The 16,723-nt window shown below is 52.4% G+C and overlaps 1 protein-coding gene across 8 annotated transcripts in view; it reads right to left on the reverse strand.

Moving 5' to 3' along the window:
* The window catches only part of RBM39 (RNA binding motif protein 39), a 564,082-nt gene that overhangs the window by 263,884 nt on the left and 283,475 nt on the right, over positions 1–16,723 (reverse strand). The gene's annotated exons all lie outside the window — the stretch shown is intronic.

Here is a 16,723-nt window from a genome sequence, read left to right on the forward strand (position 1 = left end):
CGAAATGGAGCTCTGTGGAAACTAGCACCAGTAAGACAGGAGCAACAAGAGGCAAAAGGCCAATTTATGGCGCAAGATGCCGGTAGCACGAAAGTAGAAGACATGCCAGGGCTAGGCGATGGTGCTATAATATGTGAAGGCAGATTACCAGCCGTGGGGTGTTACCGACCAGAGCGAAGACGGGAAGGAACCCAACCATGTTGTGTGGACCCTGGAGCCAGACGAAGGACGCAAGGACTTCGTGTAGGGCAGCAGAGCAGCCCAGAGGCACCCAACTGCAAGAAGGCAGCAGCCCAAAAAAGGGCACCAGGCAGCCGGCCACCTTGAGAACTGGCGGAATAAGTAGACCGGGCCGGACCAAAGTACACTGTATGAAGGAGAGAGCCTGCACGAACCCTTCGGTTAAGAGCACCAATGGGAGCCAGAGCAAGAGGGAAAATGTTAAAAACATGAACACGTGACCCAACAAGAGTCCCTCGCAAGAGAGTGGGAGAAAAAACGAGGCACTACCCAGGCAAAAGTGAGGCCAGACGTAAAGTTCCCCGAATGGAAGGAGTGAACATCCAAGGAAAAGACACCCCTCGGAGAGTTCACAGCACGAACCCAAGCAAAGCTTGGAAATCCCCATACAGAAAAAGCAGGGATGAAGGACACTGCTATGGGATAAGCGGCCACCAAAAGCAGGAATTAAGGACACTGCTATAGGATAAGCGGCCACCACGTATGAAGACAACCTCTGCTAAACCAGTAGCTTGGAGGACCAACCAGAAAGTGCACCAACAAAGAACAAGAGGCAAGCCGCATAGCGGCAAGAAACGGGCCACATAGCGGCAAACAGGGTGACGTGTGCAAAAGAACCGCCACAACTAGGCAGTGCACCAGACGTGCGAGATACACTACACGGCACAGGGCCCACGCCAGATCCCAATGCCATACAGACAGACCAACCCAACTTGCAATAAGGTTAGTTATACGAGTAATTCTGTAGGAAGAGACGAGGGACTTCGAGCAGGACCTCTGCTCAAAGACTCCATAGGAGCATACTAAGCCAACGGCAGAATAGATTGCCAGCCAAAACCGCCATGCATCTTCCATGCAGAAGAATGCGGAGCAATTCCGTACGTGACCCTTCTGGAATAGAAGGGAGAATGTGAGCCACTGAGTCCCAAAGAGCGGCAGATGCTCGTGCAAAGACACAGGCTATATTTAAAGCCCGGAGGCCTGCGCTAGTGGAGGCGAAATGTCTGCGACCAAAATCATCCAGCCACCGAGACTCTCGTGGGAGGTAGCAATGGTAAAGAGGGTGAAGATTGCAAATCAAAGCTGCCTGAGCAACTAGGCCCTGAGCAGGTGGGTGAAGAGACAAAGAGGATCACCTGGTGCCGGGCGGTGCTTACGGGCAACAGCCCAATCAACCGGGTCACCCGAAGAGGGTCTGGACCAAGTGCCACGCAGGAGGTCAAATAGTGAGTCCCCGAATGTAAGAAAGTGGCTCTGTATATACTGTACCAAAGTAAGGTTCAGTGTGCACAGAGTCCACAGTCCCCAGAGGTTTGGCAGAAGCTAAAGTTAAATATAACCTTACTCTCTAAAGTGGTAGCTTGGTCGAGAAGTATGGCAGTATCAGAGGACAGTGTAAAGCATTTGTTGTACACAGAGTCAGCAAACGGTCTCACACACAAGAACTGAACTCTAGGCCAATGGTTTGTATATAAATATATATAGTTTTATTTTATAACCAATAGGTATCAAAATATACTTTCGCAGAATGAGATGATTTAGTTAAATACTTCCAATAGGTAATAGACTTTTGAATGCAATAGTTACAGTTGTTGCAATAGGCAACAATTCAAACAATTATAACATTGAGCTCAATGGACTTTTTAAGTAAATGCAATTTCAATTACTTTGCATATTATTTTCTTACTCAGGGTTGGATCCTTGATTCAACCCTGGTGCATTTCTTGTAAACAGTTGAAAGAAATCGTTTTTGTTATACAGGCCATTTTTAAGGAATATTTGTAAGTTTCAAAAATCGACACTTAGAAGAATTTCCAAGTGAAACCAGTTAATGTTACCCTAAGGAAGAAAAGTGAGTTATCGGCTTTTGGGTAAGTACTCGACTGGCAGAGTTAAGGTTCTGGGCATAGACTCAGGGGTCTCCCAAGGTCAGGTAAGTACAGTTGTTACACCCTCAGCAGCACAGGGGCAGCCGGGTGCAGAGAGAGTTAGGCCCAAAGTTATCCTATGGGAGGCAGGGGGCCTTGGTTGGTGGCTGCTGGCTAGGGGCCACGCGTCTGTGGGAGCTGGGCTCCTGGTCACTTACTCAGGGCAAGTGGGAAAGTAGATTAGGATAGAAGTTGCACTACCAGGGGCACTCGGGCGGCTGGGTGCAGGGTGCTTTTGAGCAGTCAGGCGCTCAATGGATTTCAATGGAGAAGCTCAGTGACTAACAAAGGCTGCAAGCTCGGGGACGAAGATTCTTCAGGTGCGACCACCACTTCGAGAGGTAAGTTGGGAAGTTGTAGGATAGGTAGGCACCCAGGAGTTGGACACATGGGGCCGCAGGGCGCCAGGGTGTATTTTCGCGTCGGGAAATCTTACCCTCAGCTGGTCGCGCTTGGAGGGGTCCCTGGTTCTGAGGCTGCAGGCGTTGTCAGGAGTGTCGAGGTGGGTCCTTGGGTGCTGGATTCGGGGTCACAGTCGCCGGGGGACGTCCTTGTGGTCTTTGTCCACTCCGGCGCAGGCCAGGCTTGGCGGGGGCAGGAGTCGCAGTTCCTGGCTGATGCCAGGGGTCAGTTACTTGCCTCGAGCAGCACAACTGCTCGTGGGAGTCCCAGTTGGTTAGAGTCACAAGGCAGCCAGGTCCTCCGGGGTTTTTGAGGTTGCTGACCACTGGAGACGCCGGGGTTTAGCAGGAGCAGGTTCAAGGGTCGACAGGCCTGTAGGGCTAGGGCCAAATCAGTTGGTGTCTTGCTCTTGTTAGCAGCTGCTGGTTTCTTGATCTTCTTGCTTGTTTCGGAATCTGGATCTGAGGAAGGAAGGTTCAGGGTGCCCCTAAATACTAAATTTATGGGGGTTACAGATGGGTAAAGGGCAGGGACCAATGTGTCCCTGCCCTGGGGTGGGTACACCCCCTATTCTGCCACTCTCCTATGGGAGGGGGGCAGTAAGGAGTAGTTTCTTTTCTGTAACTCCAGTTCTGTAGTAGGGGTATCTCTGTTATAGTCAATCTAGTGAATAATCCCGCCCATGTGCGTGGACCCCGGAGCAATAAAAAATAATCTCTAAAGGTGACAAATCATGCAGACCTGCATACACCTTTAAGAGAGAATTTAATTTAAAGACAGATAATGCAGCCTATACCCACAGGCTACACTGTCCAGTACTTCAACTAGAATTCCACCAACATCCACAAACAGCACTGCCTGTCCAGCTTTTCTCCACATAGGAAAAAACCCTGCCTCTACCAGCAAAAGCCTCTGGAATGATAGAGAGGAAGGAGTGGACAGACAAGCCCCATAGGCTGCCATTATGTGGCTTAAAACAGGATACTGTGCCTTTAAGAAAACTTTCCAGGTTTCCAGAACTTTCCCCAGTATCCCAGAATGCCCAGCAGGTCCCATTTACTTTCAGTTCTTTTTGAAGGCGTACCACGCCAGACCTGTAGCATTCTACATATGAATAAGTATCTCTCCACCGGGAAGGAGGGCGGTCGCTTATGACTATAACAGAGATACCCCTACTACAGAACTGGAGTTACAGAAAAGAAACTACTCCTTCTGTAGTAGGGGATCTCTGTGTATAGTCATAATCTAGTGAATAGAATGGCAAGCCCATCCCCACACAACAAAAGCGGTGGAGAACACACAAGACACTACCACTACTGTGCGAACAAATTTCGCAGCGAAGCCTGCCCAACCTGAGCATCTGCCCTGGCATCCGTGTCCAGACAGTAATGCGCAGCAAAGGTATGGACCGACTTCCAAGTGGCCGCCTTGCAGATTTCCGCAATCGGAACATTACGCAGCAAAGCCATCGTGGCAGCTTTGCCCCTGGTGGAATGAGCCTTAGGTTTACCCCCTAAGGTCTTATTAGCCTTTTGATAACACAATTGTATGCAGGACACAATCCACCGAGAAATGGACTGCTTAGAGGTCGCAAGACCAGTCCTGACTGAGCCATAATTAACAAACAATTGGTCAGACCTACGAATATCCTTGGTCTTATCCAGATAAAATTTCAACACCCTCCGAACATCCAGGGAATGGAGAGACCTTTCCGCTGGCGAAGAGGGATTCTGAAAGAACGTAGGTAAAGTTATAGTCTGTTTGACATGAGTCAGAGATAACCTTAGGAAGAAATTTAGGGTGAGTACGCATCACAACCTTAGCAGCATGAAACAGAGTATAAGGTTCTTGACAACATAATGCCTGAAGTTCACTCACCCTGCGGGCCGATGTAATGGCCACTAGGAACGCCGCCTTCCAGGATAGGTGCTGCAATGAAGCCTTGTGAATGGGTTCAAAAGGCTCCTTCATCAGTCTGGACAGCACCACATTCAAGTCCCAGGAAGGCGAGGGAAGTCTGACGGGAGGAAACACTTTCTTCAAGCCTTCCAAAAAATCCTTGACCACAGGGATCTGAAAGAAGGAAGTCTGTGAAGGGCATTTCCTGTAAGCAGTCAAAGCAGCCAGATGAACCTTAATGGAATGGAAATTAAGGCCAGACTGCGCCAGATGTAAAAGGTACGGAAGGATGACATCTTCCTTACATGTCGTCGGATCAAAATTCTTGAACTTACACCAGATACAGAACCTCTTCCACTTGTAAGCATAGGATGTCCTAGTGGAAGGTCGTTTAGACTCCTTCAGTATGTCCATACAATCGTCTGGTAGATTCAGATGGCCATATTGCACTATTTCAGGAGCCATGCCGACAAACTCAAAGACGAGAGGTTGGGGTGCACCATCCGCACCCTGAACTTCGTGAGAAGGTCCGGTCTGCACGGCAACCGCATGTGAGGAAGGAGAGACCGGTGAAGTAGGTCCGTGAACCACCACTGCCTGGGCCACTCCGGGGCGATCAGGATCATCCGCGCCCTGGACTGGGACAGCTTGATGAGCACTGCCGGAAACAGGGGAATGGGTGGAAAAGCATACAGAAAGCTGTTCGACCAATCGATCCATAGCGCATTCCCTAGCGTCCCCCACTGGTAGTACCTGGATGCGAAGTCTCGGCATTTGCTGTTTTTGGCGGCGGCGAACAGATCTACGTCTGGAGTCCCCCACCTTGCGAAGACTTCTCCTAGTACTTTGTCGTTTATGACCCATTCGTGGTTTTCCTGAATCAGCCTGCTCAGTGCGTCCGCCTGAGCATTCTGCACCCCTGGCAGATGCGTGGCCGTAATCGTCAGTCCTCGGGCCAGCAGCCAGTGCCAGATCGCCTGCGCCTCCTGCGACAGAGTGCGCAATCTCGACCCCCCCTGCTTGTTGAGGTAATACATCGTGGTTGTATTGTCCGTCTGTATCAGCAGCGAGTTGGTCTGGAAGGACGGAAGGAAGGCCTTCAGTGCCAGGAAGACAGATCTGAGTTCCAGGAAATTGATGTGGTACGTCGATTCCAAAGCAGACCACTTTCCTTGAATCTGCAAGTCCCCGGAATGCGCTCCCCAGCCCTGGAGAGACGCATCCGTCACAACACTCGTCGTGGGAATGTCCTTGTGGAAGGGAACCCCCTTGAGGAGGTTTTCCGCCGAACACCACCACTTCAGAGACTGAAGAGCATGCAGCGACAGTCGTATCTTGTCCTCCCAAGAGCCTGTCCTCTGATCCCACTGATCCTCCAAGCACTCCTGCAGTGGTCTCATGTGTAGCCGAGCGTGAGGCGTGAGGAAGATACAGGAGGCCATCGATCCCAGTAGAGAAGACACCTTCCTCACTGTCGTCGATGGAGCAGTCCTGAGCCTTCCGAAGGAGTGATAACCGTCTCTCCTCCGAAGGAGACACGCTTGCTGACCGCGTATCGATGGAGGCTCCCAGGTACTGTATGGACATGTTGACGTGTAACCCCAGCTTGTGCAAGAGAGCGCACGTCCATCGGAAGTGATCTTGCGCTTCCGAGAAGGATGAAGCCTTGATCAGCCAATCGTCCAGATACGGGTAGACAAACACCTTGTTCCTTCGCAGATGTGCCGCCACCACCGCCATGCACTTCGGGAAGGTCCTGGGCGCAGACTTTAGCCCGAATGGCAGTACTGTGTATTGATAGTGATTGGCGCCGACTTGGAATCGCAGGAACTTCCTGTGCTTCCGTGCTATGGGCACATGGAAGTACGCATCCTGTAGATATATGGCACAGAGCCAGTCTCCCCGTTGCAGCTGAGGGTATATCTGGTGCAACGATAGCATGCGAAACTTCTCTCTGCGAATCCATTTGTTTGCCTGTCGCAAATCCAGAATGGGCCTGAACTCGTTCTTGTCCTTTTTGCGAACGAGGAAGAACCGAGAGTACAGACCTCTTCCCCTTTGAGACAGAGGTACCTCTTCTACCTCCTCCTTTCTCAACAAGATGTCTGCCTCCGCCTGGAGCTCGCTCAGCTGGAACCGAGAGCTGACCGGCGGAATCGCTGGAGGCGGGCTGATAAACCGAAGACTGTATCCATTGCAAACAATATTCAGCACCCACTTGTCCTGAGTAATTTTTCTCCACTCTGCCGGAAAAAGTTGAATGCTTCCCCCCACTGGAGTGGGTAACAGTTGAGGGGAAGTAGCCGCTCAGCGCCGAGACTCGGCCGGGCCCTTGGTAGTGGTAGTCGCCTGCTGGCCTCCTCTACCCCTCTGGCGTTTCTGGAAGGGCTTCCGGAACTGCTGCTGTTGGTGCTGCTGCTGTCCCGAACTCTGCCCACGCCCTCTGCCGGAAGACCCAAACCGCCTCTGGAACGGGCGTTTCTTCTTCTCGGCCTTCTCCAACCCGACGGCCGTCAGGGTTTCCGCCTCCGCCTTCATGCGGGCCATCTCATCATCCGCATGTTTTCCGAACAGGGTTTCCCCCGAGAATGGCAGGTTGGCCACTCTGTGCTGCGCCTCTGGTTTGAGGGACGTCAGGCGCAGCCACGAATGCCGCCTCTGGTGGACGCCATGGCAGTAGGCGTGGGCGGCCAACAAGGAGACATCCGCCGCCGCGCCGATCACCTGATTAGAAACCAGCATGCCTTCACGCACTGTTTCCAAGAAGTCCTCCTTCCTGTCCCGGGGCAGCAGGTCCGCATACTGCTGCAGGGACTCCCACAGGGCCCGGTCGTAACGGCCCAACAAAGCCCCTGCACTCGCCGCCTTCATGGTGGTGGCGGCGGTCCCACACACCTTCCTGCCCGCAGAATCCAGCCAGCAGCTCTCTTTGTCAGGCGGAACCGTCGATGAAGGGGCAGTCGCATGTTGTTTCCTCGCCGCCATCACGATGACCGAATCCAGCTTCGGGTCCACCCTCAAAAAGGTAGGGTCCGACTCCGGGGCCCTATACTTTTTCATGAGCCTGGAGGGGGCGGCCTTCGTCATCGCGGGAGTGAGGAACAGCTCCAACGCGGGTTCCACCGGTCCTGGTACAAGAGGCAGTAGAGGGCGAGACAGATGTTTCTTATGAAGTGTCTCGAATATCACGGACGTCGTGGGTGTTGGAACCGTCACTGTGATACCCAACTTTGCTGCCCCTCTCAACAGCACCTCTTGGAAAGAGACCAAATCGTCCACCGGAGACACCCTAGTCCCCGGCGAGTCCGACAGCGTCGGGGAAAAATCTCTGGTCGAGGATCGCGTGTGCGACCTGGACCTGTGCCTCCTACGGCGTCGTCCTGAGTCAGACGATGACCGTCCATGGCTCCGTGATCTTCTCCTCCTGAGAGAAAGGGAGCGCGACCTCTTCGGCTTCGGTCTGCCCGCCGGTCTAGCCGGTCCCGGCGACCGCGGGCGTCGTGGCTTCGGAGTCCCCTGCGGCGGAGTCGGGTACCTCAGAAGGGAAACCGACCGCGGGGGAACCGCCGGCAGTCCCAATGGAGTGCGTGGCAACGACCGAGGTGGGGGCGGCGGAGGCAGTGACCGCGGATGTGGAGGCGGTGGTGGAGGCGGTGGTGGAGGTGGTGGTGGAGGCGGAGGCGGAGTCGGAGGTGGAGGAGGCGTAGGCATCCTAGACGGCGACCTCCGCCTCGACGGCGACCTCCGCCTCGACGGCGACCTCCGCCTCGACGGCGACCTCCGCCTCGACGGCGATCTTCTTGACCTAGAGCGTCTCGACGTCGATCTTCTCTTCGACGGCGACGTCGACCGTCTCCTCTTCACCGACGGCGAACGGCGATCTCCCCCCGACGCCGGGTCCGATCTCGACGCAGACTGCTGGAAGGCGCCGTAGACGGCGTCGTCGAAGACGCCGATGTAGTCGACGGCTGCCTATTCAGGTCCCTCGACGTCGACCGCCGACGCCACTTCTCCCCAGAGCCCTGGGGAGACGGCGAACAGATGGTGGTCATCCTCCTAGACGCCGCCCTCGACGGGGAGTGGGAACGCTTACTGGTCTTCCTGCCCCTGGGGAGCCCCACAGAGGCCTCAGTATGGGCCAAATCAGCCCCTCCAGACCCACCTGGTGCCTTCAGTCTTCTCTCCTCCAGGATTTGAAGCCTGATTTTCATTCTGTCCCTCAGGGTCCTGGCAGAGAACGAGTGGCAGATATCACAGCCTTCAGGCACGTGGGACTGGGGAAGGCAACCTATACACACCTCGTGTGGATCAGTTTTAGCCTTCTTTCTACCACATTCCGGGCACTTGTCAAACAAGCCAGGCATGTTGACAGTACCAGCCACTAAGCACTTGAAAAAGTGACAAAAATTGACAAAAAACTACAATAAACCCTTGAAAAGGGGAGAGCTCAATGCTCCAGGGTCCTGCTAGCAGGAGCCGGAAAAAAGAACTGAAAGTAAATGGGACCTGCTGGGCATTCTGGGATACTGGGGAAAGTTCTGGAAACCTGGAAAGTTTTCTTAAAGGCACAGTATCCTGTTTTAAGCCACATAATGGCAGCCTATGGGGCTTGTCTGTCCACTCCTTCCTCTCTATCATTCCAGAGGCTTTTGCTGGTAGAGGCAGGGTTTTTTCCTATGTGGAGAAAAGCTGGACAGGCAGTGCTGTTTGTGGATGTTGGTGGAATTCTAGTTGAAGTACTGGACAGTGTAGCCTGTGGGTATAGGCTGCATTATCTGTCTTTAAATTAAATTCTCTCTTAAAGGTGTATGCAGGTCTGCATGATTTGTCACCTTTAGAGATTATTTTTTATTGCTCCGGGGTCCACGCACATAGGCGGGACTATTCACTAGATTATGACTATACACAGATCCCCTACTACAGAACCTAGTTCTGATTGGGCAGGGCTCCCCATCTTCAAGATGGCGAGAGCCCGGAGATGTGCTTCACCTCGCTTCCCCACTTGAGGGGTGGGGTTGGCAGAGGCTGGCACACCCCTTTTCCTCTTTTCGGGTTTCCCGCCAGTCTTCCCGCCAGAGTGGGGGTCAGAACCGGTAGGGGCCAGTTGCTGTGTACAGCAAGTGGCCTGGAGAAGCTCACAAAGGCGGCATGCCTTTGAAGCTTCCCCTGCTCATCCTGGGGGAGGACACCTAGCACCTCGCCCAGTATGTGCATTGTTGCAGGCCCAGGACTGCGGATGGCTCTCTACCCAGGGGTCCAGAAACAGGTCTACTGTGTGGCAGCCTAGGCAGCCCCTCAGACAGGACGTGGATTGTAGGTTAGGTTCAGGGGGCAACTCTAAGTTGCCCTCTGTCGTGCATCTTCCATTAAATCCCACACTGGCACCTGTGCGGGTTTACTGTACTGAGAAGTCCGATACCAAACTTGTCAGTCTTCAGTGTAGCCATCATGGTGCTGTGGAGTTCGTGCTGACGACCTCCCAGCACCATATAATCTTAATGGCAGTACTGCACGTACAGTGCCCAGGTACTGTAGGGGCACAGGGCTCATGCATCTGTACCCACACCACTGGCTTTGGGCACCCAGCTAGAGGGGTGACTGAGGTATGCCAGGGCAGTGTGTGTTGTGGGCATGGCACACGGGTGTGTGTTTTTTTTTTTTTTTACAGGGCCTCTAAGGGTGGCACAAGAAGTGCTGCAGCCCTTAGGGGCCTTCTCTGGTCACAAGGCCCTGGGTACCTAGGTTACCATTTACCAGGGGATGACATTTGGCCAGAGATGCCAACTGAGTTAGGCTTCAACACAGTTTTAGGGAAGGAACACAGGCCCTGGGCACCTGATTGGCAGGAACCCAGGGCACACTCAAAGTACATCAGCAATCAAGCAAAAAGTGGGGGCATACCATGCAAGAAAGATGGTACTTTCTCACACAGGCCATGGGCACGTGAATGGCAGGAGTCCAGGGCACACTCAAAGCACATCAGTATGTCAGCAAAAAGTGGGCACTTTCTCACACATTATTATGTCAGATTTGTATAGCGCATGGCTGCCCCAGCAATGGGGCGTCCCAGCGCGCCCCCAAACCAAGACATACGCCCAGGAGAAAGAAATGAGATGTTAATCAAGAAGGCCGGAAAAAAGCCAGGTTTTTATGGCTTTGCGAAAAGCCAGATGATTCTGGATTACTCTGATGGAAACAGGCAATGAGTTAGAGTTATGCCGCCAGACTACAAAAGGAACGGCCGCCTGCTCTGGCTTTAAGAACACGGGGAATACAGTACTTGGCAACAGCCCGCCGATCTCAATAGGCATACAGGGATGTGTGCTATGTAGACACTATACTTTGTTCTGCACCAAAACACGCAGCCTGCAACTGTAATCTATATCTATATCTATATCTATATATATACACACACACTTCTATATCTATATCTATATATCTATATCTATATCTAAAGGTACAGGGCCTCTAAGGGTGGCATAATAGGTACTGTAGTCCTCAGAGCGCTCCCCAGGCCACAGTGCCTTTGGTACCTATGTTACCTTTTACAAAGGGCTGACATGTGGAGAGAGGTGTGCATATTGGGGGTACAAGGTATTGTTTGTGGAAAGAACACAAGGAACTGGGAACCAGATTGTCAGGGACCCAGGGTAAATCAAGTCAAAGTGCATCAGTAGTCTGGCACAAAGTGGTTGTGGGGGGGGGGGGGGGGGGGGGGGGGTTGGTGGTTGGTGCTTACTGCAACAGAAACGAGTTTCCTTCACCTCCTTTTTGGCGGGTAGACAGGCGTGATAAAGTTGAACAGCCCAGACTGTGTGCCCACCACTGCCAACGACACCCCTCAGGTAGGAGGCAAGGTGAAGCCCACTTCAGTGCTTGCCCTCTTGCAGACGGCAAGCACTCTACAATCAGGGATAGGGATGGTGTCCGCCCTCTAACTGTGGTGAGCACCCCAAGCATGTAGTAACCCTAAGGATAGTAGCCCACTGGCCATTACCTCCAGACCCTTAAAACGCCCACTAAACACAGTAATTAAGGGGCTGCCCTGATCCCAGAAACTAGATAAGACGTGACAAGGACCAAAAAACCGTGCTGCAAACAAGGACAACAACAACTGCCTTGGCCTCAGCCCTACCAGACAGTTTCCTGCTTCAGCCCCCCTGCAAACTAAAACTGGTATGTCCTGCAGCCAGCAACCTCCAAAAACCCTGAGCCCTGCCCTGCCTTCCCAAAAGATTCTGATCTCCAATGGACAATGTATTTGTCCAACAGCAACCCAAGCCAGGACTCAGGATCCAGCCGGATCTGCAAATCCTCATCACTCTGCAATAGACGCCCACGGCCCGAGGCAGAGTGGCTCAACACCCCACCCCAGCGAGGTTCTGCAGCAATCTGATCCAGTGATCGACAACCTCCTCCAACCTGCTCCTCAAACCCTGCAGCCTCACCTTGAAGGGTCTCCCCCAAACAGAACCGATGAGAACAACACGATATGACACCCCTGCACCCGCAGCCCGGGAGTAGTGAGGTGCCCAACCGACTGTCCTCCAGTCATTAGTTCACTTCTTCCAGCCTTCTGGCTGCAGCCTGCAGTCTCTTTCTCCAACCAGTAACCTCAACAGAAAAGCATTGGGGTCAAGACACAGCCTGAGCACGCTACACCATGGTCCCTGCACCGCTGGTGTGGGCTTGGTGCTAACATGGGACCCTCTTTGCCTTCACCTTAACCCCAGGAGCTTGCATCCCAAGATCGAATGGCCTTCCTGGGAGCAGCCCCTTACTGAGGTGCCCTCTAGCCACATTGGCACCCTGCACCCGGCCGCTCTACTGCCACTGGTGGTGCCCCTCGAGTGCCAACTTGAACCTTGGGGAACGTTGGTTCTACCCCCCAAACTCCATTCCTAAAACCGTTTACTTACCTGTAAACCTAACACTTTGTTTTTCTCCATAAGATTGTATGGTGGGTTTTCTCTGACTTGTCTTGTACTGCAACAAAAGTAACTTAGTGCCTTTAAAAGAGTAAATCTGTTTACTGATATCCTGTTTTACTTAAACTGTGTTAATAGTTTGTTTGATTCCAAACTAAAAGAGTAACTACAAAGTAACTGAAAGTAATCTCAAGTGTTCTGAAGAGCTTACTACCGATTTTCGCGACTGCAAAAGTAACATTGTATGCTCCTACAAAACCAGTGCACACTATTTTGGAAAGTAACATTGTATGAAGAGTATCACTTGCCTGCTACTGACTAAATAAAGTAACTTTTTATACAAACAATTGGTCTGGATTCCGTATGAGTGTCACACCATTTCTTGCCCGAGTTTGTCCAACAAATGCCTAACACTACCCTTCGATAAGCCAGACTTCTCAACCACACTACCACAAAAGAGTAAGATATGATCTATTTTAGCCTCTGCTATACTTCTGGGGACCCACTGGACTCTACACACTATACCTTACTTTGGCATAGTAAATACAGAGCCAGCTTCCTACATACATCAAAACCATGAAATAAGTGGGGAGCTAACCATGCAATAGAGGCAAGTTCAGTGCTACCCAAGCAACTGGCGTTCTGCAGGGCCAGATAACAGTCAGAAGTCTTCCCAGTGTGGTTTATAGAGGGGGGAAGAGTTACCTGCCTCACGGTTATTCTGATAGACTATATTTGGTATCTGTATAGGTCTGAATCAGGTCAAAAGGTATATCAAGCCTGTCACATTACTTATCAGGAGCCAAAGTCCTGTAACGGGGACTCCCCCATCAACTGCTCTGCATGGAGTTCGGACCAGGATGGACTTCTGAAAATCCACCACTTACGAAATGGGTCGAAAGTCTGCGCAAGTGAACACAGCCACGGAACAGAACAGAAAAGGCTCTAGTAGAGAAAGGTTCAATATGAGCAGGAATGGCCTTCGGTAGCGGTGGAATAGAGTCCAGCAGCTCTGGAAAATAGAGCCTCTCCCTTGTCGCCGCCCCCCCCACATCCCATTACCTTCTGCCAATTCCCCTCACCTTAAGCGCCACTGTTCTTAAAAAGATAAGCAGAGCACAGAGGATTCATGCTGCCTACAAACACAGGTTAGAAAAACAAGTTGGTGCCTCTGAGAAGGGTTGGAGCTCTGAGCCTCAATGGCCAAGTTCGGGTCACAAAGAGGTGGGTTGGATGAAAATGGTAAATGGCAGATTTCAAGGTTATTTGCTATATTGGTATACACCAACATTAACACAGACTACCAAGGGTTTCCTTAGCCCACAGTTACTCGTAGTTCGGCCCCCGGGCCGCCAGCGGCCCGGCAAGCCTTCCTTGGCAGCCCGCGGACCTTGCAGACATCCTACCAGTGTTTAAAAAAAAAAAAAAAACTTAAATAGTGTTAGCAAACACTGCCGGGGTTACGCTCTCAATGCTTCATGGCCTTATTTGACTTGTATTACACCCCGGCGAAGATTTTCAAATGGGGGGGGGGGGGTAGCCGGGGGCCCTTATGTCCAAGATGCGGATTCCCAGCTGCAAACGATGTACATATGTTTTTTGCTTGTGCTAAATTGGGGTCCTTTCTTTTGGAGGTAGAACAATTCATCAACTCAAGGCTTATATCAGTTACTCTTTCACCTGAATTGGTGGTTTGTGGGTTAGAAAACATCGGACCGCCTGGGAGATCTCGTTATGCATCAGCCTTTTTGTTTATTGCGATGTCCTTAGTCCGCCTTTGTATTACATCACAATGGATTAGCCCAGATGCGCCGCCCTTTTTTAATTGGAGAGCGAGTATTCTAGCTCTCTTTAACTTTGAGTCAGCAGTTTGGTGTAGCTTGGGAAGAAAGAGGCGGGTGTGGGGTCAGAAGATTTGGGCTCCTGTGGCGGAGTGGCTTAGTGAATAGATCCCATTCAGGCTTTGGTTATTTCTCTTTCTTTCACTGTTCCTTTCTGGATTCAATGTGATCTCTAGCCTTGTTTTTTCTATGCATATTGCCTTCTGATTTCAAATAAGTACCTTTACCTTTTTGTTTTTGGAATACCTTTTTTGTATCTTCTGCCATGATCACTATGTTGTTATTATATGTTTTTAGCTTATCAAGCTTCAATTAAAAAAAAAAAAACATTGCCGGGTGCAGCAGCCTGGACTCAGACTCTGCTCTGAGGGGGCCGGGGAATTCCAGTGATTGTCAAAGTGGAGATGCAGGGGCCTAAGAGGTGAAATACAACAAAGCTTTATTAACATGTAAATTGTGTTTTAAAGACCTGTGAAGTACTCGGGTGCGGCTGTGTGCACGCGCTGGGAAGCTGTCTCCGCCTGGGCTGAGGACTGACACACACATGGGGTGAGAGGGAGGGCGACAGAGGGAGGGCGACAGAGGGAGAGGGAGGGCGACAGAGGGAGAGGGAGGGCGACAGAGGGAGAGGGAGAGCGACAGAGGGAGAGGGAGGGCGACAGAGGGAGAGGGAGGGCGACAGAGGGAGAGGGAGGGCGACAGAGGGAGAGGGAGGGCGACAGAGGGAGAGGGAGGGCGACAGAGGGAGAGGGAGGGCGACAGAGGGAGAGGGAGGGCGACAGAGGGAGAGGGAGGGCGACAGAGGGAGAGGGAGGGCGACAGAGGGAGAGGGAGGGCGACAGAGGGAGAGGGAGGGCGACAGAGGGAGAGGGAGGGCGACAGAGGGAGAGGGAGGGCGACAGAGGGAGAGGGAGGGCGACAGAGGGAGAGGGAGGGCGACAGAGGGAGAGGGAGGGCGACAGAGGGAGAGGGAGGGCGACAGAGGGAGAGGGAGGGCGACAGAGGGAGAGGGAGGGCGACAGAGGGAGAGGGAGGGCGACAGAGGGAGAGGGAGGGCGACAGAGGGAGAGGGAGGGCGACAGAGGGAGAGGGAGGGCGACAGAGGGAGAGGGAGGGCGACAGAGGGAGAGGGAGGGCGACAGAGGGAGAGGGAGGGCGACAGAGGGAGAGGGAGGGCGACAGAGGGAGAGGGAGGGCGACAGAGGGAGAGGGAGGGCGACAGAGGGAGAGGGAGGGCGACAGAGGGAGAGGGAGGGAGAGGGAGGGAGAGGGAGGGAGAGGGAGGGAGAGGGAGGGAGAGGGAGGGAGAGGGAGGGAGAGGGAGGGAGAGGGAGGGAGAGGGAGGGAGAGGGAGGGCGGGGGAGGGAGAGAGAGGAGAGGGAGGGAGAGGGGAGGGAGGGAGAGGTGTGTATGCCGGGTCTGGTGGCTCAGTGGACGAAGGCATCTGCTGCAGGGACCTGTGTTCAACCTCATGGTCACAATTGTTTTTTGCTTTAGCCCCACCCCTCCCCCTCTGACCACGCCCCCACCGGTGCAGCCCTCGGCCACAAACCACACTGTAAATTTGGCCCCCGAGAGAAAGTTTGTGAGTACCCATGCCTTAGCCTGACGTCAGGGAATAATTCAAGCATGTGAATTCATAAAACCAGGACACCATCAGAAAAGACATGACAGGAGGCCTTTTCCAACTTGCACCCAGGAATGGATCATCTCCTTATCCATCAAGACGACCCCAACATTGCCCCAATTTCGGAAAGAGTGGAAGACCCAGCTCTTCAAAGACTACCTCACAATACATTATTAGTTCACAAAACCGCTACCTCGCCTGGCTCTTTTGACGTTATGCTAGTCTTCAACCCTCTACAGCGCTTCGCTGCCTTTTGCTAGAAGGTAGTGGGTTTTTAAATAAAAATACTTTTCAGTTTCAAAAGTGAACACTTCGTGCAATTATCAAGCTTTGCAAAGTTAACCTATGGGAGGAAAACAGAAATGCGGTTTTGCAGTTAAGTTAACAACTTAGAGTTCCAGTCTTGGGGGTTGGAGGTCAGCAGAGGGCAAGGTTCAGGTAAGCACAAACACTGCATAATCAACATCACAAGGGAGGTCGGGTGCAGAGGTCAAATCTGGAGTTGGGGACCAATGTTAATCAATGGAGACAGGGGTTGCTTGAAGACCCACTGCTCGCAGGTAAGTAAAGTGGCTGCTGGTACAAGCTTCGGAGGTGTAGACAAGCAGAGGGGCACAAGGCAGCACCAGACATACACCACCAGCGGCACAGGGCTAGTAAGTTTTCAGGAGGCACCTCGGAGATGCCTTCTGTGGACCTGGTTTAATAATCAAACACTAACAGTGTGGGTTTATTAAGGGGAGCCACTTGGTACCAAACACTCCTGGGTTCAGAGAAGCCATCATGGTGCTGGGGCACTAGAGTTGTAGAGTTTCCAGCCCATGAACTCTTTATGGCTGCATTGGCACTTACAATATC

Source organism: Triturus cristatus, chromosome 7 (assembly GCF_964204655.1).
Source record: "Triturus cristatus chromosome 7, aTriCri1.1, whole genome shotgun sequence".
Classification (NCBI taxonomy): domain Eukaryota; kingdom Metazoa; phylum Chordata; class Amphibia; order Caudata; family Salamandridae; genus Triturus; species Triturus cristatus.